We start from the raw sequence: 21,304 nt of genomic DNA on the forward strand, positions 1-21,304 counted from the left end.
GGCACAGGTGAGGGTGATGGAGCTCATGACTCTCCCCTTTATAGTGACGGAGGAGACTGGCGTGGGGGAAGCGTGTAGTGGAGGAAGCCGAGGAGAGAGCTGGTTTCTGGCTACAAAGACGGCGTCAAACCAGAAAAGATTGCTCGTGGTCAAATAATGTGTCAATCACCTGTGAATCAAACTGTGTGTGGCTCAGTTCATGTCACAGTGTTATTTAGTATATCTTCACTTGTCTCACTCTCCTTCTGTTCTGTCCATCAGGACGATCCTCAGCGCTTACACAGATCCTCCATCGATGTTTTGGATCCAATCAGTGATCAGTTCTACGAGGAGGCCTGGATGTTCACCAGCGCTCGCTACACCTCCATCTACCAGAAGGTGAGTGTACTCCTTTGTACTCAGATTAACATTTTACTTCTTAAAATACATTTTCATATATGAGCTTTCTATTATTTCATGGGCCATTTAATCAATATTAAAATTACAAGCATATCAACAAAGGTGAAGCTGGTTTTTTTCCACTTGCTGTCACACAGTCATGGAGGAATACAATAAATACATAATCAGTCATAGATCCTGAACAATGACATTAAAAGAAAGTCTGTGGCTCTAAAAACTAAACAGTATAAAGACATGCTCCAAGCTGCTGTTTCTCTCCTACTCCTCTAGGTTTTCCACTGTCGGCCATCCAGCGATGCTGGAGGGCTACCTGGCCAATGCTGGCCTACACAAAGAGGTCCTGGCTCGGAGGAGCTGAAGAAGATCCTTGCCTTCCTCGTCAGTTTCCTCTTCAGTTCCTATCCCAACAAAACCTTCTTGCACCTATTAGCTCCAAAGAGGCTATGGTGCCCGTGGAGGTCTGGACGTGAGGCCTGTGCTCATCACGTGGATAGAAAACACTCTGACACCATTCTGGAGGTCTGATGGGACTCTGACCAAAACACAGATGAAATAAAACTTGTGGCTGGAGCTTTTAAAATTACTTTTTCACCTCATAGATTAATGCTCATGATTGCATGTTAGCAAGACAGCATCTCCCCAAGGTGAAACTCTCAGGAGACATTTACTCTTAAACTGTAATCTGGTTGAGACTACTTGAGGAGATCTTAGTAGCGAGTATGTGGATTTAGTCTCTTCACCAACAGCAGACAGACCCATGCCAAGAAAGCAGACATGTTCTCAAAGAAAGCCGAGAGCAGAGATTGGAAAAAGCTAAAAAGAAAAAGCTGCAGCTTCAGACGACTATCTGCCTGTAAGGCTGAAAAAGTCCAGTTACGCTCTATTTTGGAAAAGCTCCCAGTTTTGGTAACCTGGACTTTTATTTGCCCTCTTCTGCTACAGATGTTGACTGTGACCTCAGAGGCCAACTGGACCACACAGCTGCAGCAGGAGTGAGGGAGAGGAGTCTTCATCCAGCTTCAAAGAAAACATCCAGGTAAAGTGACGTGGATCAGCGGATAAAGCCGTCTCCACTTTCAAAGGAGATCCTCTGAGAGAGAGACTCTCTGAGCCATTTTAGCCTCAAATTATAGGACTTTATAGTACAGCAACACTTTTAAAGGACAAAAATAACATAAACTGTGACTGTAATACAAACAAAGTATTGCATGTGTTTTTAAAAGTGTTCCTCCGATGGGCAGGATATCACTATTAGACTGTCCCACCAGCCAACTTCAACAAGAGAGCACAGCAGCATTCAGTGATCAGCACAGATGTTCCTCTAACACTCAGCATCTGATCCCTGTTGGTCTGTGTGCTTCTGCTTTTGCTCAGTTAGAAACCCTGCAGCAACCCGACCCAAAACTGTGTCTTCTTGTTGGCCTCAACGTTGAAGTGTCAAACGTCCAACATCTGGAAAGGAAACCACGCCAGTGTACTGTGATGTTTCACCAACATGTGGCAGACGCTGGTCCTGCCTTTCATGCTGACATCAGCAGAGAGCCCCGCCTACCTCAAAGCCTCCCCTGTCATGTATTGATCAGGATGATTATGAAGATGAGCGAGTGCAAATAAGACTGTAAAAGTCCACGAGCAGAATGTTTGGATGCTTTCTAATGATTCATGAATATCATGAGAGTGTTTGTGTGTTTTGTCTTTTCTTTGCTGACGTTTGTTACTAACAAAGACAATTTACGCTCTGTGTGTGTTTTCATCCTTACCAGCCGCACTCTAACTGCAATGAAGGAAACAAACTGTAGAAATGGTCGACTCAGTGACTTCATAAAATATTGAAGTGGTTCAGGTAGAGCCAGTTTTTAAATGACCATGAACACTGAGCGTATTGTATCTGTACAGCATGTTTTTCTATTAGACAGATTTGTAACAGAGGCCTTGCTCTCAGTAAGTTTGAAATCCTTTTCTGATTTCTTTTGTAATCTCTGATCTTTGTGTATCCTGCTCAGTTTGCATGCTGCCTGTAGGAGTTTCTGTCTTTGTATTTGAAGATAATTCATTGAATATACTCAGCTGCTTCCCTTTGGTGCCTCACACATCACTGAAGTTTTTCAGTGTCCAGTTATTTGTTTTTAATAGCTGTTTGAATTCTCTGTATGTTTGACCCTGTAGACTGTTTAATGGACTGCTCGTCTTCCTGTTTGTAACCACTGCCTGTTTAGGACTAAAGATTTGGATTTTTGACTTTAACACAGCCTCTGCGTGTCGTCCCTTTGTGTCCTCGTCCTCTGTGAATGTGTCACAGATGTTTCCATGATAATAACACAGCTTTCCCACAGTGGCTTGCAGCAGCATTTATTCACAGCACATTTGAGAAAGGTTCAGATTAACTCGATGAGTTTATATTCAGAATGATTCTGACAGTGGGCCACTGTGAATTGTGATCTTTCATCAGGTCAATGTTTAAGTTCAGTATTTCAAAGCAGGAGCTATGAACAGTCATCATGTTGGCATTAGAATTATTATTATTAATCATTATTAATAATGTCGTTACTCATGTATAACTTTGATTAGTATACATGAATTTTATCAATAGTAAAAATAATGAATAATTCATGTATAACTTTTATTGTGTTTTGTATATTAATTATATTTAAATAGAGATGTTGACCCTGTCTCTACAGTAGCATCAGTGTAACATACATTATTGGTCCAAGCTGTCATAAATGGGGAGCCTGATCCTTTATTATGAAAACATGACGAGTATTTTTCTTGTCAGTTGGGAAGAAGTTGGTCTTTTTTTCCTTCTTTTTGCTCAGTTTGTCTTTTCTTTGATAATTGAAACTCTGATCAAACCTACTCATGTTCACAGCATGTAAAAGCAGCTGACAGTCCGTGGCATTGTTGTTTGTAGAGGTGCAGTGTAGTGGGAGCATAAATCAAAAGAAAACAGTAAAATTTATGTAATAAAACATCTGAATGAAAATGAACAGGCCCTTTATGAACTTCAAAGGGATCTGAAAACAACACTTTTTAAAAGAGTATCTTGGGGTGTAGGTGGTCAAAATAGAAAACTGAGCTGAGACTCTAAGTTCAATCCATCCATTGGTTTTTACTTAGGAGGAAGAAATGTCAGGCTGGTGCAGGCTGGTTAGGTGCATGTGGTTATCTTTACCTAAATGAGTTCACTTTGTGGCTGCCAGGTTGGGCAGAAGTACCTGTCCCCTGTTAGGCTTAGTTAGGCTGTTCTCTTCTAATCAGACAAATAAGGCGATGACTTTCTGCGAACAGTATTTCTTATAACTCAGCAGTATAATGCATCATAAAACAATATCATTCATTCACAATAAATCAGCAGTCTAATGCAAATCAGTTTAATAAATGCAATAGTTATTACCTTTAGGTTATTACCTTTAAACCTTTAGGAGAGCCGTCTCTGTGCTGTGGTTCACCCTAAAACCAGACTGGAATATCTCCAGGATCTGTCTATCATTGAGAAAATCAGTAATCTGAGTAAAAACAAGTTTTTCTAAGATTTTACTTAAAAATGGTGAGTTGGATACAGGTCTGTAGTTATTAAAATCATTACAATCCAAATTGCTCTTCTTCAGAAGGGGCCTCACCACCGCCGTTTTAAAGGCAGCAGGGAAGACACCCAACTGAAGAGAGCAATTCATCATGTATAAAAGCTCAGCCTCAAAAAATCCATAAAGTGTTTTAAAGAGTGAAGAAGGGATTGGATCTAAAAGACATGTGGTGGGTCTCACTGTGGAGAAAACTTTCTGCAGGTTCTCAGCATTAACCAGGACAAAGCTGTCCAGTGTCTCCTCAGGTACAATCGAGCCCTCAGATGTGTTTAAAATCATATCACGATTAGATAAAATATCAGATCTGATGGCGCTGATTTTTCCCCTGAAGTGGTCTGCAAACTGCTCACAGAGCGAGTCTGTTCTTTGGGAGCTGTTAAAATCAGGGTTAAATAAATGATCTATGGTGGAAAAGAGGACCTTGGGATTATTTTTGTTATTACTGATTATTTTGGCAAAGTATGAATTTCTTGACTTCCTTAATGTATTATTGTACATTTTAAGTTGCTCGCAAAATATTTGATGGTTGATAGTGTTTTTATTTTTCCTCCACCTCCTTTCTGCTGCCCTGCAATTTCTTTTGAGTTTTTTGACTTCTTCGTTTCTCCAGGGTGATGCATGTTTTACGTTAATCTTTTTGGTGGTGAGTGGAGCAACGGAGTCAAGGCTTTTCTTCAGTTTGCTGTTAAAATAACTAAAAATCAAATCGCAGGATGCAGGTAAAATCACAGGGGGGCATTCGTCTAAAACCCTGGTGAAATTTGCAGCCACTTCAGAGGTTAGATAGCGCCTCCTCACAGTTCGCACTGAGGTCTTCCGCTGAATAAAACCGGTGATGTTAAAAAACACACAGTAGTGGTCAGAGACAGCCAAGTCAACAACAGAGGACACGCTGGTGGACAGCCCATGGGTGATGACCAGGTCCAGAGTGTGTCCTCTGTTGTGAGTCGACTGCGTGACGTGCTGGTAAAATCCAAACAGTGAAGAATGTTTAAGAATTCTTTTGCTGCAGGGTCAGAAGGATTATCTATGTGCAGGTTAAAATCACCGGTTAAAATTATCATGTTATATTTTGAGTGTATGTTTGTTAAAAATTCAGAGAATTCCTTGATAAAAGCAGCGCTGTCTTTAGGTGGTCTATAAACTGTGACAGATAAAACTGGAGGGCTGCTGAAAACAATAGCACGGAATTCAAAAGTGGTAAAATGATCAAGTAAAATTTGTTTGGTGGTGAGTGTGTTGTTGGTTAAAGATGCAGTCCCACCACCTCTCTCACCACTTCTAATAGAAAAAGAGAAATTAAAATTTGGTGGGGAGGCCTCAGTGAGAACAACTGGTGCATCCGAACCCAGCCATGTTTCAGTTAAAAATAAACAGTCAAGTTTATTATCTAAAATTAAATCATTAATAATAAAAGACTTGTTCCACAGAGAGCGGACATTTAAAAGTGCCATACTGATTGAGACTGGTGGATTTTTGACAATAGAGTTGAATGGATGTTGATATTTTTGAAGAGGCCGGAGGTTATTAATGTTTTTGGAGTTACTGGATTTATGATAATTCTGTTGCTCTGTTTGTGATTATGACGGGTATTGTGTTGACTGTGGGAGAGAAAGGTCCGAGTCCAGAGTTTTGTGTATTACTGTTAAAAGTGGAACAAATATAGGAGCTGGGACCAAGGGGACATCAGTCAGTAGCAGACGGATCAGCAGGTAATGTCAGTTTGGGGTAGTGACAGGGCGGTGTGCGGCAGTGCTGTACGCCAAATGCCAAATTGGCGGACAGCAAACGGCGTCCCCAGGCGTTGAGGTGGAGCCCGTCTGCCCCAAAAAGATGCCTCCTCTCCCAGAAGGCATCAAAGTTGTTAATAAAACCCAAGCCGTGGGAGACACAGGCGGAGGAAAGCCAGGTGTTAAGGCTGAGCAGCCGGCTGAAACGGCCTATCCCTCTGCCACAGGTGGGGGTGGGCCCAGAGATAAAAGCACTCACCTGCAACTGACCAAGGAGGCTGAAGAGTTGGAGGAAGTCCAACTTCAGCAGCTCAGATTGCTGTTTGGGGATGTCATTGGTGCCGATGTGGATGATGAGCCGGTTAACCTGTGGGTGGGATGCCAGAATGTTGGGAATTCTGTCCACTATGTCAACAACAGTGGCTCCCGGGAACGACAGCGTGAGCGCCCCCCTCATCCGCACGTTCCTGATGATGGAATCCCCGAGGACCAGCGTGGAGAGAGGAGGTGCCACCGGGGGCTGTTGGCCATCTGAGACGCCCGCGCCGCGACACCGGAGGTGTTCAGATGGAGATGCGCCAGCCGGACTGCGTGAGTGACTCCCAGGTTTAGCTCTGACTCTACGCTCTGCTGAATCCTTTGAACCTGCTGATCAGTAAAGCTCTACGTGCTGCAGCAGATTGACCTCATCTGTGTTCACAGGTGTGGACCTCAGCGCTGAGGTGCAGGAGACTTTCATTCAGTTCTCCCTGCAAACAGCATCCAGCCTGGAAATACTGTCATCTTTCCCACAAATGCTGCTCTTATCTCAGAGAAGAAGTCTGATGTAAATAACTGCAATCAACAGTGATGTTCTGCACAGATCACTTTTCCATTTTGCTCTCTAGATGAGTCCCAGCTGCCTGACCTTGTGTCCAGGTGATCGTCTCACTGAGGAGCTTTTGTTCTGAAAATCTCACGTCCATCACCTGTTTCCTTTTTACTATCTCTGCTCTTTCTTTATTCACAATGCTCATAATATCACACAATTATATTCATCACCTGCATGTTTTTATCCAGCTGCTGTTAGAACCAAACAAATAAAAAGGATGAAAAGCCTGAAATCCTTTGATTTATTACATTTGAAACAAATATGAGAGCATCCCTAACAGCACAGCTGAGACCTTTGTTTTAATCAAGCCTTTGTATCGACACACTTGTAAAGATTCATATACAAAACATAATAGAATAAATCAATATAAAATACACATAATCACAAAAATGCAGCCATGTTGTGAGTTTGCATGTAAAACATGCATGTTTCCCTTTGTACAGGCAGATTTACAGCAGACAAAGCAACACGCTGATCGACTTTGACCGCTGCAAAAACAAAATACCCACCAAGTCTGAAGTCGATCAGAGGAACTGTTGACAGACTGACAGACAAACAGATGCTTGATTCATTAGTGCGATTAAATGTTCTTCTTTAGCAGCATCACTTCATGTGTTTGTGTTCCAGGAATAAAGGTCTGTTTAAACTGGACGTCTCCTCAGCATCACTCGTGCTGTCATGGTTTCAAAGCTGTGCAGAAAGAATCTGAGGGATGATACAGAGGTGACCAAAGTTACAAACATCCAGCTGTGCTGCAAATGTTTGCAGAGCTCCAAACTCTTTGGCTTTCTGCAGAGCAAGTATGGAAGAAGCACCTGAGCTAACTTCAGTTTAGACGATATGAGGAAAAATGCTGCTTCCCAAAGTTTCCTACAAGTATCCAGTTTATATTTAGAGAAGCGAAGGCTCTTTATCCTGACAACTACTCCCTGGTGGATCCCTGTCCTGTGACAGCAGCAAAGACTGTGTATCAGTGTCATCAAAGCCACTTCAATAACCAGTGTTTAAAGCTCTCTAGCAGATGGACTTCAGTGGCAGCAGCCTCTGTCTGCTGTGTACAGAAGGTTCTCTGATGAAGCACACAGCAGATGCTGCACTACAACAGCAGCAGCAGCTCAGCTTCAGTTTGCTTCGACGCCCTTTTTGACCTGTGAAACAGCAGAAAATGAAACATTTCAACACCCGTTTGTTAGCGTGAGCTATTCTGCTGTTTTTCATCATTTCACAGGTGAAATAAAATCACATTTACTTCCTGTAGGAGTGATCGTGTCCAGCCTGACTGAGACCATGTGCTCCATCCTGCACAGGTAATAAACCTCTGACATGAAGGGCTGTCAAGTAGTTTTAGACAAATGGGGGTAAAAGAGACGTTAAAAGCTTAAAGAGAAACTACATTTTCTAAGAACTGTCTGACGTTCACCTCTCACACAGTGGATACGATTCTGCCGCTGCAGGAATAATCTTTGTGCTTATGAAACTGTCCATGTGTTTGCAGAAAATGTCACATGTTCAAAGCCATCCCAGCACCTGGAGTTTGTATAAGTGCAGCTGTTGGTGGGGAGATAGTCTCACTCTTCTATATAAAGAGTCAGCAGGCAGCAGATCTTCATCTGTGATCTCCTCCATCATCACGTCTTCACTCTTCAGCAGCTATGGCTTCACTTCGTGCCCTTGTGGGAGTGGTGCTGTGCTCCTCATGGTTTCTGCTTCTGCCTCAGGCCGACTTTGATTTACAGAGTCATCCATAATATTTTTTATTTTTTATTTTACTGCCCATCTATTTTCATACAAATGTCTCCGTCTTATGGAAAAGGGGTGGAGCTTATCCAACGAGGACAGGCAGGGCCCCCCCAGACAGTTTAGCAGTCTATACAGGAGGCTGACCTTTGCAACATGTACTTCTATAATGACTTCACCATTTAGGTTATTTGGTTATGTTTCACCCTGGATTTTGTGTGATAATATTTATTTTGTCCACTGATTTAAAAACAACAAACTATATGAATATAAAACAGAGTGAACAACAAAACATCAGCTTTGGAAACTTTGATGTAAAATTCTGCAGTTGTTTTCTCAGATATAGCATAAATCAAACTAACATACATCAGTGTGTTATTAATGTGCACACACACACACACACACACACACACACACACACACACACACACACACACACACACACACACACACACACACACACACACGTGTTACAATAAACAGCTCTTATGCTTCTGTATGATTCTCAGTGCTTTCCATTTGCGTGTCCACAGGTTGCTGTAAGTGGTGCTTGACTGCAGTTTGCTCTCATTTCAAGTGGTTTGCTGTCACAAAGCCAACAGGAAGTCCGGCCATGGTTGAGCCAACTGAAGATGGGTTGAAGGTGGCGTCCTCGTTTCCTCTGTGAGCGCGAGAGGACAGACAAAGCAAACACCGTTTGGACAGCATTAAAATATTTACACTGATGATTAATGTTGTGTCTTTGCACCTGTAGCGATACATGTTGGAAAATGGAGACTTTAGCCACCAAGACTGACGTGCCTGGAAACTTCCCTGTGAGTACGCCCACAAAGACAGGAAACAGTTTAGCCACCGCGGTTAATCCTCCATCATCATCATCCAGTATTTTTCACATCTTTTCTTCTGCTGTTTCCCTTGTTGTCAGTCACGGGTTTGTGACTGAAATGCGTGTGGTCGACGGGAAGCCTGACGAGTACGGCCTGAATCATTCCATCAACACCGGACGGAGTGAAACCTTTGTTGAAAACAGATTATATGGTAACGTTGCATTTAGCTTCAGTAAACTGTGAAGTTACAGCAGCAGATTTACATCACGTGGCTTCACAGGAAGTAGTCTGGACCTCAGCGCTGAGGTTCAAGCAGCTCTGCTTGCAGACGGCATCCTTCCTGAAAATGTTCTTCATCTTCCTAAAACCAGAACTTTTACATTGGTGCTGAAGTTCTATATAAAAACAGCCTGAAATACAAAGTGATGTTGTGCACTGATTACCTCACACTTTCCATGTTTCCTTCTACAGAGGAGTGTCCGCCTGAGTGTTTTGTCTGATCTGTTGTTGATCGTCTCATTGACACTGCATGCAGATCTGACACCAGGGCTGGACTGGGACAAAAAATGGTCCCGGGCATTTTGACTGGAGACCGGCCCCCCAGGTATTAAAGGAAAAACCATGAAGCCTTTGAATGAAAACAAACGCTGTTGTCACAGTGATGGACGCTGTCTTGTTGGTATATGTTAAGAGATTTTCTACATTATACACTATAACCAAATCTCTATAATACAATATAATCAAGTAGGCCTTATATTCTAACCAAGTGTGCCTTATATTTAGTGTGTTCATATATTTTCACATAACCAAGCCTATTGTTGAAGAATCAGCTAACCAAGTTTATTGTTAAAGGAAAACTGATACATTCCTTACTTAAGTGTTTGAGATGTTTTGACAGCATGATATAATGATGCATTCTTTCCTATAATGTCTGTGATGTCAGATAAAGCATGATATACTTCTGTATTTTTAATCCCAGTGTGTGAAAGATCAGATAAGTTGATTTAATGCTTAACCTCTCGTCAACATCTGTTAAAAGAGGAAGTACTATGTAACCCATTTTTGCCTTATAAATAAAGCAGCGAGCCTGTGCTCGGGGTGGTGTCTTCTCAGAGAGACATTCACCCGTGCGCACGTTTTCTAATTACTCTCTGAGTTGGTCTGCAGTTGTCTCATTTCTCTTACTTGTGTTTTGAACAAATGTCTAAACCCCTGACATTTAATTGGTCCTTCGTAGCCGGAGAACTGACTGTTATTTTTAACGTCTAGTTTTCCACAGCGGTCTTCATCGGATCCTGACGTCGTGACGCCTGCGCTGGAAAAGAGTCTGTGCACAGCAAAAGAAAATCCGGGAACGTGAATTCGATCTCCGGTCAGCGTTCGGCCTTCACGGCTGCAGGAACCGATGAGCACCGGATCCAAAAACGCAGCGCCACAGTAAGGTGAATATGAAACACTGCATTCCATCAAGCGTTAAAATACGTTGATATTGAGATTTTCCTTTAAAATAGTGTAAGCCTGGTGAGCGCCGACAGATCTCATAGTCCAGAGAGGGACTTAAGGAGACAACAGGCAAGAGCGATAATCTAGAAATCGCTATTAAAAGTTCCGGTTGCTCTGGGTAGCAGCTGTAACGGAACGAGTTCCGGTCACTCGAGGAGTGGCTGCAACGGAACAGGTTGAAGGTTACATGAAATAGGCCTATGGAAAATCTCAATAAAAATTACAAAAACGCGCTTTGTTTGTGTTGAAATAGAGGAGTGAGTTGTTTTTACGACCCAATAAGCGGTCGAACCACTTCTCAAACTGTTTTCCTGTGTACACTCACGTATTGGTTAAAGTGGAAAAAGGGTTGTGCGTCATCACGTAAAATCAATAACCGCTCACTCGAATAGCGAGTGAGTAGAAGGCTGTTATTGAAAACCCATTCTCACTTTTGCATGCCAAAGAAGGTGTCACAGTTCTGACGTAATTAGTTCAAAATGGGTAATTCTAAAACTAAAGTAAAATTAACAGCAGATGAAGAAAAGCTTGAAAGAAACTGTCAAAATGCAGGAAAAGTCAGTGCAAATAGGTGGAGAAATCCACATAAAATTTATTGTCCAGCCTGGCAAGGCAAATGCAATCAAGAGTCAATAACTGCTTTAAAAGCTGCTTTGCAAAAAGAACTATTTGAGGAAAAAAGTCAAAAGAAAAAAGCAAAACGTGTAGCAGAATGGCGACTTTTCAAAGCATGGGAGGCAGAAAATGATAAACGCAGTGCTAAACGTGCCCAAAAACAAGAAAATAAAGATAAACAGAGAACTGCAGGAGAGGAAAAAAACCCCCCTCCTTATGCACCCTCCTCTCAGCCCACACACACAGCAGCAGCAGCAGCAGCTGCACCAACTCCTGCGTCACCGCTTCCTGTAATCTCTCCTCACAACCCTTTTGCTCCAGATCCCTATGCTGAGGCAAAACATCAGCTTAATCTTATGACTAAATATAATCACTACAAAAAAGAGGGAACTGTAGGTCAGTTTCCAATGGTTGCCTTATCAAATCCTAGGTATGGGCAACCCAGTGGGCCTGTAGACGCCCAAGGAATCATACCAATAGATGGAGAACCTCTGATATACGCATTCAGACCCTGGTCCCATAAGGACAGAGAGAATGTGCTAAAAGATGTCCCACCCCTTAATGAAGGTTTTCAACAGTGGCGACATGCGGTAGAATTGATTCGTCGTGGGTGGGGTTTGAATGGTCATGAGATGCTCCAAGTTCTTCAAGATTTATTAGGTTTACGTTTTCCTAGAGTCAGAGGAGCCTACACAGGAAACGACCAAAACGGTGATGTCCTAGGACCAGACACTCCTCAGTTAGATCAACAAATGAATGACTTGTACGGCAGAATAGAAATCAATTTAGCCCCAAGGCCAGATTATGGAAAAATAGGAGAGTGCAAACAAAAGGAAGGAGAGACAGCATCAGACTATCTGGATCGCTTACGTCCTGTTTTCGGGCAAAATTCAGGACTGAATTACGATCCAAATCCACAGTCTGCTTTTCAACAACAATTAAAAAATGCCTTCCTGAATGGCCTAATGCCCAAAATAAAAACACACGTAGACAAACACTGGGTGACACAAAACACAGGCACTCTGCCTGACGCCCTGCAATATGCTGAGCATGCAGTTAAAGTGCATAAACAGAAAGAAAAAACAGAAGGAGTTTTCATGATTGACCCAGAGACAGGCTTCATAGCTTTCTCAGGACAACAAAAACACACAGCAGGTTTTAAGCCACGTAAGGGAAAGCAGAAAGTAGGACAAAGAAGAGACAAAAGAGATATACAATGTTATAACTGTGGTAAATACGGGCACTTTGCTCGAGACTGTAGAAGTGTAAGCCAGGAACAAGAAAGTGATGATGACAGGCGCAGACGCCGTGATGAATGACTAGCACGAGAGGAAGGAAGTGAAACAAGTGAAGGGGAAGTTTACAATATTGAACAACTACTGCTAGGATCAGAAGCAAAGCCAACGGTTATAGTACACGTGAATGGTGTCCCAGTAAAATTCCTTTGTGACACAGGAGCGTGTAGATCTGTCTTAACAGTAGAAGTCCCAAATGTAACTTTCTCAAAAGACACTTTAATTGTGAAATCAGCTTCAGGACATGTGACATTGCAACAGCTAACCGTTCCCCTCTTTATGTCACATAGAGAAAGTGGTCGTGGCTGCAAAAACCAGTGCATCTATGACCCATCTTGTCCACTAAATTTGTTAGGAAGAGATGCTTTAACAAAATTAAAAATAGGAGTTATCCCTGAAGAAAGTGGCATGCAAGCCAGACTCCTACTCTCTGAAAGTCAGAGCCAAACTGAAGACATTTTTGTTTGTGAAGGTTCAGGTGAGCCAAATTATTACTGGACCTTAGATTTACCAAAACTTGAACCTCTGGAAGCCAAGGCTAATGTGTACTTACCTGAACACTCACAGAGGCAGGACCCAGCAGCATACCACAACACCCTGTGGTATAAACATGTCCCAGGCCCAGACAAAATTTATGATCAGCAAGTGCACAGACTAGGACCACAAAAACTAGTCCTACAACACCTGTATGTAACACAGAGTGGCAACGCAGTATGCTCAGTGTTACAGACAGATGCAGTGCAACGCATAAATAAAATGTTGAACCCTCATGTATCTGTTGCATGCAACGACCAAACACCTTGGTCTGAGTTAGGCACAGTGCTGAGAAATGTAGAAATGGACAGATATGACAAAACAGAGTGTGAGGGCTGGCAAAAAGGCCGTAGAACAGGGTGCATGAGACTCACGTTGTGTTGGCCGGTGACAGCCACACCGGCTACACATTTAGCCACAACAGAGCAAGACGAATGACAAGTGTTAACAGTTGAAACACATCCTGAACTAGAAAAGCTACCACAAACATTATGGTCTCAAGGACCCACAGATGTAGGCCTAATAAAAGAAGCAGATCCAGTAGTGGTGAAAACTACAACCACATATAGGCCTGTGAAACCACAATATCCTTTGAGTGCAGAGGCGAGAGAAGGAATTGGACCAGTCATAGCAGATATGCAAAAAGCAGGTATTCTCGTGAAAACTAATGAAGCCACGTGTAATACACCAATTTTTCCAGTAAAAAAGGCTAATACAGGAAAATATCGCCTAGTTCATGATCTAAGAGCAATAAACGAGGTAACAGAGCAAATACCTCCGGTGGTTGCAAATCCACACACAATTTTAAATCAGGTAACACCGAAAGAACAGTGGTTCTCTGTAATAGACTTGTCCAATGCTTTCTTCTCTGTGCCTCTACACCCTGACTCACAGAAGCTATTCGGATTCACCTTCAACAATCAAAAGTATACTTATACAAGGTTGCCTCAAGGATTCCAGAATAGCCCCACTCTTTATGCAGAGGCTTTGAGAAAATCAATGTCATCTTGCTCCCTCCCTGCTCCAGGGCAATTCTTGCTGTATGTAGATGATATATTGATTACAGGCCATACACAGGATGAGTGCAAAACAAACACACTGACAGTTTTGCAACATCTCGCAGAGCAAGGCCATAAGGTATCACAGCATAAATTGCAGTTGTGGAGCCAGGAAGTGACATACCTTGGCCACAAACTAACAGGACAAGGCAGACAGCTGTTAGACAGCAGAAAAGTAGCTGTACAAAATGCTCCAAAGCCAATTACTAAACAACAAATGATGAGTTATCTAGGTCTGTGCAATTTCTGTAGATGCTGGATTCCAGAGTATGCACTGCTGGCCCAGCCACTACAGAACCTCATTTATGGTAAAGACCTAGCATTAAAAGACAAAATACAATGGACCCCAGAAGCAGAAAAAGCTTTTGTTGATTTAAAAATAGCATTGCAGACATGTACCGTCTTAGCGTTACCAGATTATGAAAGACAGTTTGTTCTCCATGTTGATGGTGCAGGAGGGTACATGAAAGCAGTGTTAACTCAAGCTTTTGGAGAAAAACAACGCCCATTAGCTTTCTACTCATGCAAACTTGACTCTGTAGCTGCTGGATTACCTACCTGTGTTCAGGCGTGCGCAGCAGCAGCAGAGGCAGTTAAAAAATGTGCAGACATTGTTTTGGGACATAAGTTGATCATTAAAGTCCCACATGCTGTGACCTCTATTTTACTCCAAGCAAATCTCTCTTTCCTCACACATGCCAGACAACTTTCTTATGTGGGGATTTTACTTTCACAATCACATATCACAATAGAGAAGTGTGGCCAGCTAAACCCAAGCACACTTTTGCCGACCCCTCTGGATGGAGAACAACATTGTTGCATTAAAAAATTAGAGGAAGACACAAAGCCTCGCAATGATATACACAGTTCCCCCCAGAGCAGTTTCAGTAATGTTTTTGTGGACGGCTCAGCGTCAAAAGATATTTACGGTAGAAATTGTGTGGGTTACGCGGTCACAACTGTTGATACAGTGGTAGAGGCGAAAGCTCTCAGTTCCTCAAACTCTGCTCAAAGCGCAGAATTGACCGCAGTCATCAGAGCATGTACACTGTACAAAGGTCAAAGTGTCAATATACACACAGACAGCCAATATGTCTATTCAGCAGTTCATCATTTTGCAAAAATATGGCATAACAGAGGAATGACAACATCCTCAGGCAACCCAGTTCAACATGCAAACCTTCTAAAAAAGCTATTAGAAGTAATAACGTTGCCAAAAGAATTAGCACTATGCAAATGTGCAGCTCATCAAAAGGATGACACAGAAATAACAAGAGGAAATAACTTTGCTGACAAAGCAGCCAAAGCAGCTGCAGAAAAACACATTGATGTTTTAACAACAGAAACCATAGATTTAATACCATTAGAAATACTAGCAGATGCACAGAAAACAGCATCGCTGAGTGAACAAAAATCTTGGTTGAAAGATGGAGCAGAATTAAAAGACAATCTCATGATGTGTAATGGCAAACCAGTCCTTCCAAAAAAATTTGCATAAAACTGCTGCATTAGTGACACATGGCAGAACGCATGTGTCAACGGGTGGAATGGTTTCTATACTCAATAAACAGTTCTATACAAAAAATTTTGAAAGTTCAGCAAAAGAGTTTATTAGAACATGCATGATTTGCCAAAAACACAATGCTCAAGGTAATTTACGACCAAAGCGAGGCCGGTTCCCTAAACCGCCACACCCATTCCATACTATCCACATGGATTTTATAGAACTAAATGAATCTCAATCCTCCAAGTATGCACTTGTGATAATAGATGTATTTTCCAAGTGGCCAGAAATATACCCAGTGAAAAAAGCAGATGCAATTTCAGTAGCAAAATGTTTGTGCAACCATTTCATTCCAACATATGGCATTCCGTCTCTGATAAGATCAGACAATGGCACACATTTTGTAAATGAAGTGATAAGTAAAGTTTCTGAAGCTCTAGGCTTCAGCATAAAACATCATTGTTCTTATCATCCACAAAGTGCAGGATTAGTCGAGAGAACTAACGGCACAATTAAACAAAGATTGAGAAAATGTATGGAAGAAACTAAAAAACCATGGCCTGAATGTCTAAGCTTAGTTAAGTTATGGATGAGAATAACTCAAGGAGCAGGTGGTCTAACGCCATTTGAAGTTGTACATGGCAGACACTTCCCTCTTCCCATAACGAGCGAGCCAATTAATAAATCCATTGCAGAAACAACAATGGCAGAATGGATGACAAAACTGTTTGAAAATAAAGAAGTGATTTTAAACAATCAACTGCCGAGTGATCTATCTCCAGTCTCTTGCAGGTTGAACCCCGGTGATTGGATTCTGATTAAAGTCCTCCAGCGGAAAAACTGGAGTGCTCCGAGGTGGGAGGGTCCCCATCAGGTGTTGCTTACTACACCAACAGCTTGTAAAATCGCTGAAAGACCTTCTTGGATCCATCAAAGTCACGTGAAGAAAGTGTTTGCACCACAATAAGACGCCGGTTCCCCCGACTCTCAAGTGATCCCCTGGTGAAGGAAAGGGCTGATTGGGTATACCCCGCCCTTTACCTTCTCGCCAGTGGTCTCCTCACTTGGAGCTCAGGTGTGCCTGGTCGCCCTGAAGAACAAACACATAATAAAGAGTGACCCATCCCACCAAAGAGAGGAACCAATGACAACACCGGGGACGCCTAGAATGCAGAGAGCCAGCATGATGAATCTAGAAGAAGAAGAGCCACCAGCCCCAGCCCCAAAGCTGCTATGCTTAAGTGCTTGTCACTTTCAACGGAAACGGTTCATGTGCCGCCTGATCTGTCTGGTGGCCGGTGTCATCTTAGGGGTGATGCTCCTCTGGCTGATACCTGGAAGAGCCCGCAGAATAATACCAACTATTCCCCGTCTCAAAAGGTGGACCCATGACAACTCCCATCTAACTGAGATGACCCAAGATCACATTCACCCTTGGATGAACAATGCCTGGTACCGATACCTACACAACACCATAGATGAAAAAGAATGTTATGTCTGTTCTCACATGCCTTCAACTTCAGTCTACCCCACCATATATGGTCGCAAAATGGACAGTCACTTGCAAAGTGAATGTGCAGCAAGTTTCGCCAGCATTGGAAGACAATACTTTACAATCGGCATGAAAGCTTCACTCCCAGGTGCAAAAGGCCTGAAGAAGGATGGAATCTGTGACGACAAATTCTGGGTAGATATGACAGTAAAAAACAGAAATGCTTCTGTCCCTTTCCCTGTTTTTATGACCCATACAGAGACGTGGCATCCTCTGTGCTTCTACCAAGCGTCAGTGCAAGGACGCCACCCTCTGGGCCATACCGACAACTGCAACACAACCTATGGAGGAGTAGGGTATGGGACAGTCAACCTAAATCAACAGGTAAATGGCACCTATTGGGTACAAGGTATGGCATGGCTGTGCGGACAGCGTGCGTACTTTATGTTGCCACCCAACTGGTCAGGATGCTGTGCACCTATCTTCATTTCAGATCACACTTTTAAGATATCTGTGTACAACAAGACCAGAGTTAGGCGTCATATAGAAATCAAGCCTCATGATTCAATCCTTGGAACAGATGTGCCAGAGGAATTCAAACTCTGGAGTACCGCCGACAAGGTAATGCACTCTCTGTTTCCCTGGACAGGAGTAGGAAAAAACGCACTACGAATTGAGACTTTAGACTATCGCTTTGGACTGTTTTTGAACGCTTCCACCCGCATTGACAAATCACAGAATGAAGAAATTGATGCAATCCGCATCACTGTCATGCAACACCGAGTAGCTTTGGACCTTATTCTTGCAGAGAAAGGAGGTCTTTGCGTACTGTTCAACAAGACATGTTGTACTTACATACCTGACAACATACACTCATTAAACATGACAAATGCTTTGAATGTTCTGAGACAACTAAGAGACGCTCAGCAACAGGACTACGTAACCGATGAGCATGGCTGATGGGACTGGTTGCTGAGCGGCTCCTGGAAATCTTTGCTGATTAAAGGCCTGTTGGCCCTATGTACTGTGATGTTTCTATTTTGCATTTTTGCTGCTTGTATTATCCCTTGTCTGAGACGCATGGTGATGAGTATGTTTAATCGTACTTTAGGAAATTTTGTTTTGATCCAGAGAGATATGGAGGATCCCTTTCGCCAGTATGATATGCTAACTAGAGAAACCAGAGAAGAGAATGTCTATGATAATCTTAATCTTAACAGAGCTGATGTTTAGATACTTCACTGAATGATATGCAAGTTGAAAATGTGATTTAACAAGTGACTATGCATTGATATTAAACATGTGAAATATATTAACAACAGGAGGGAAACTGTTAAGAGATTTTCTACATTATACACTATAACCAAATCTCTATAATACAATATAATCAAGTAGGCCTTATATTCTAACCAAGTGTGCCTTATATTTAGTGTGTTCATATATTTTCACATAACCAAGCCTATTGTTGAAGAATCAGCTAACCAAGTTTATTGTTAAAGGAAAACTGATACATTCCTTACTTAAGTGTTTGAGATGTTTTGACAGCATGATATAATGATGCATTCTTTCCTATAATGTCTGTGATGTCAGATAAAGCATGATATACTTCTGTATTTTTAATCCCAGTGTGTGAAAGATCAGATAAGTTGATTTAATGCTTAACCTCTCGTCAACATCTGTTAAAAGAGGAAGTACTATGTAACCCATTTTTGCCTTATAAATAAAGCAGCGAGCCTGTGCTCGGGGTGGTGTCTTCTCAGAGAGACATTCACCCGTGCGCACGTTTTCTAATTACTCTCTGAGTTGGTCTGCAGTTGTCTCATTTCTCTTACTTGTGTTTTGAACAAATGTCTAAACCCCTGACAGTATACATGCATCAGTCTAATAAACTTAAACCTGCACCATCCTCCCTGTCCTGGTATTCTAAACAGGAAGTAGACTGTTGGTCGAGTTAACCTCCTGAACATCTACAACACACGGTGGAAACCTGACATTAAGACAGAGACTAGAGGTGAGACATGATCATTGCTGATTACTGATGACAGATTTAGATATATTTTCATAAACCTTTCATTTGCCACATCAATAAACAGCACGGCAGGGCAAAATATGTTTTCTAACATGGCAACCTTTAAAAAGTGAAAGGAGACAGAAAGACAGGTGAGAAAGAATCAAACTGACTTTTTGATGCATTTTACACACAGTACTGGTGCAGAATCTAGAAAATGTGGGAAACACTGGCATCATATGCAGTACTTACTTCTGAAGAAATTATGATGGGACCCTAAAAAATGACTATGTACAATAATGGATTTCTATACATTTTACATCAGATGAAAACGTTTGTTGTAAGATTCAGATAATTATTTATTAAAAGTGAGACATTTTAAATGAGAACAAGAAAGAAAAGTATGTCTTTGTGCCCCCCTCTCCCTGTTAATGCCCTACCTGCCCCCCTGGCAACACTTTGCTAGACCCGCCCCTGCACAGTTACCAGCTGTCAGCTACACAAAAAGGATCCTGGTGTTATTTGTCTCTCAGAAACAGTTCATAACTTCAACTCATTTTTGTTTTGTCAGGTTTTGTTCTTTACATTGTCTTTCTTCTATATAATTGTTAAACATTTAATAAATATGTCTACAAAAAGATTTTAAAAATCAGACATTTCACACAGACACCCAAATGATTTCTGACTGATGAAGGGGGCTGAAGGTGCCCTGCTCTTGCCCAGCTTCTGCTGCTCTCTCCCTGCTCACTGTCAGCAGCTGGCAGCCTCGGTCCTGCCTGAGACTCTTCATCTATCAGTGCCAAAGAATATGGGAAATAGCAACGCACAACATGCACATTACAAAACAAGCACATGAATCAGCATTACATTCATTAGTGAAGTGCTGACGTTCGTTCCTAAACTTTGGGCCTTAATTAACATCACTGTGAACTAATGTTTGCTTTGCTTCTTAACCAGTGAAGCAGCGAGGGGCTTTCTGAGGTTCCTGCTCGTAAATGCCCAAAATGAGTCGAGTATTTCTCTGCAACTACAAACTCTGTTTTCATCAGAGGTGTAAATATTACAGCACTGTGTCAGAGTCACTGAGGCTGGAACACAGAAAAAGGAAGTAGATGTATTTATTTTTAGACTTTATTGCCTGGAACCACTTTAAAAATATGCTTTGGGTCACAATTAACTGCAGAAACCAGGAATCCACATATGAACATTATCTGTGCAGAGATTTATGCTTCTGAAGGTAAACAGTGAAAACTTGCAGCACTAAATGCACAGATAGCCAGGCGTTTCACATTTTGGGACCATCTGCCAGTTTTCATTTCTTAGGTATTGAAGAGCAGAAATGATTGAATTTTATTTACATGCTTCAAAATGTTTGCTTTTGAATATTATTTGAAGAATTACCCACACACTCAGGCACTGTGGGCCTGTTTCCCTTTGCACAACCGAGTGTTGGAAACGGGCCTTTTCTCTTTAAACTCTGAGGGGCTGTAACTTTGGCTTCTATTGGCAGATTTGCATGATTGACCCTCTTTTTAAAATAGTTTTAGCCAAGAGAATCAAGCTAACATCACTGTTTTTACGTCAGCTCACGTCACACGAGCTGTTTCAAGAAAAGTCCTCCTGTCACACAGCAATGCCTACATGAATCACACCACTCTGCTTAAATAATAATAATAATGTTTAGTGAAGCAGGTGAAGCAAAGGGCTGCTTTTAATAGGCTGGGAGACCCAGGTGTGCTGCTTTAGCTGCTGAGCCTCTCATGCTAGCCTCCATCTATAAGCTGGGATCACAGGAGCACTGCAGTCCTGACTAGATCAAGGATTGTTATTCATGCAGGTGACAAAAGTTTACATTCACAGAGTCATAGGATTGAGCCTGGTTTGAAAAGCAGCTGTTTAATGCAGCTGCTTAGAGTTCACACACAGTAGAAGAATCAGACTTGAGTCACATTTCAAACACTGGAAAAATACTCAGCAAGTAACAATGAAAACAGCACAGACTCAGTATATCCTGTTCAGTCCTGTGTTTGATATGAATGTGCTGTTCAGAGAGGATCTCATGTCCTCTTTTACAAAGCCTTTGTTTCATGATGTTTGTGTATAAATGAATGTAGGTGTGTTTCTAAGTGTGAAGGAGCCCTGGGAGAAAA

At 42.0% G+C, this 21,304-nt stretch overlaps 2 long non-coding RNA genes across 3 annotated transcripts; both read left to right on the forward strand.

Annotated features, from left to right (window-relative positions):
* Window positions 1–872: 872 nt before the first annotated feature.
* On the forward strand, window positions 873–2,643 carry LOC308399268. The gene is made up of 3 exons (XR_013972098.1): window positions 873–1,252; window positions 1,342–1,435; window positions 1,774–2,643. It is a non-coding gene; the product is annotated as an uncharacterized lncRNA (long non-coding RNA).
* Window positions 2,644–7,602: 4,959 nt separating this feature from the next.
* LOC308399407 lies at window positions 7,603–9,766 on the forward strand. 2 transcript variants are annotated; one of them, XR_013972159.1, is made up of 5 exons: window positions 7,603–7,888; window positions 8,852–8,981; window positions 9,073–9,133; window positions 9,244–9,356; window positions 9,617–9,766. It is a non-coding gene; the product is annotated as an uncharacterized lncRNA (long non-coding RNA). The 2 variants fall into 2 exon arrangements; XR_013972158.1 differs by having other exon boundaries at window positions 9,244–9,766.
* The last annotated feature ends 11,538 nt before the right edge of the window (window positions 9,767–21,304 follow it).

This window comes from Rhamphochromis sp. 'chilingali' (genome assembly GCF_963969265.1).
Source record: "Rhamphochromis sp. 'chilingali' genome assembly, chromosome: 1".
Lineage (NCBI taxonomy): Eukaryota > Metazoa > Chordata > Actinopteri > Cichliformes > Cichlidae > Rhamphochromis > Rhamphochromis sp. 'chilingali'.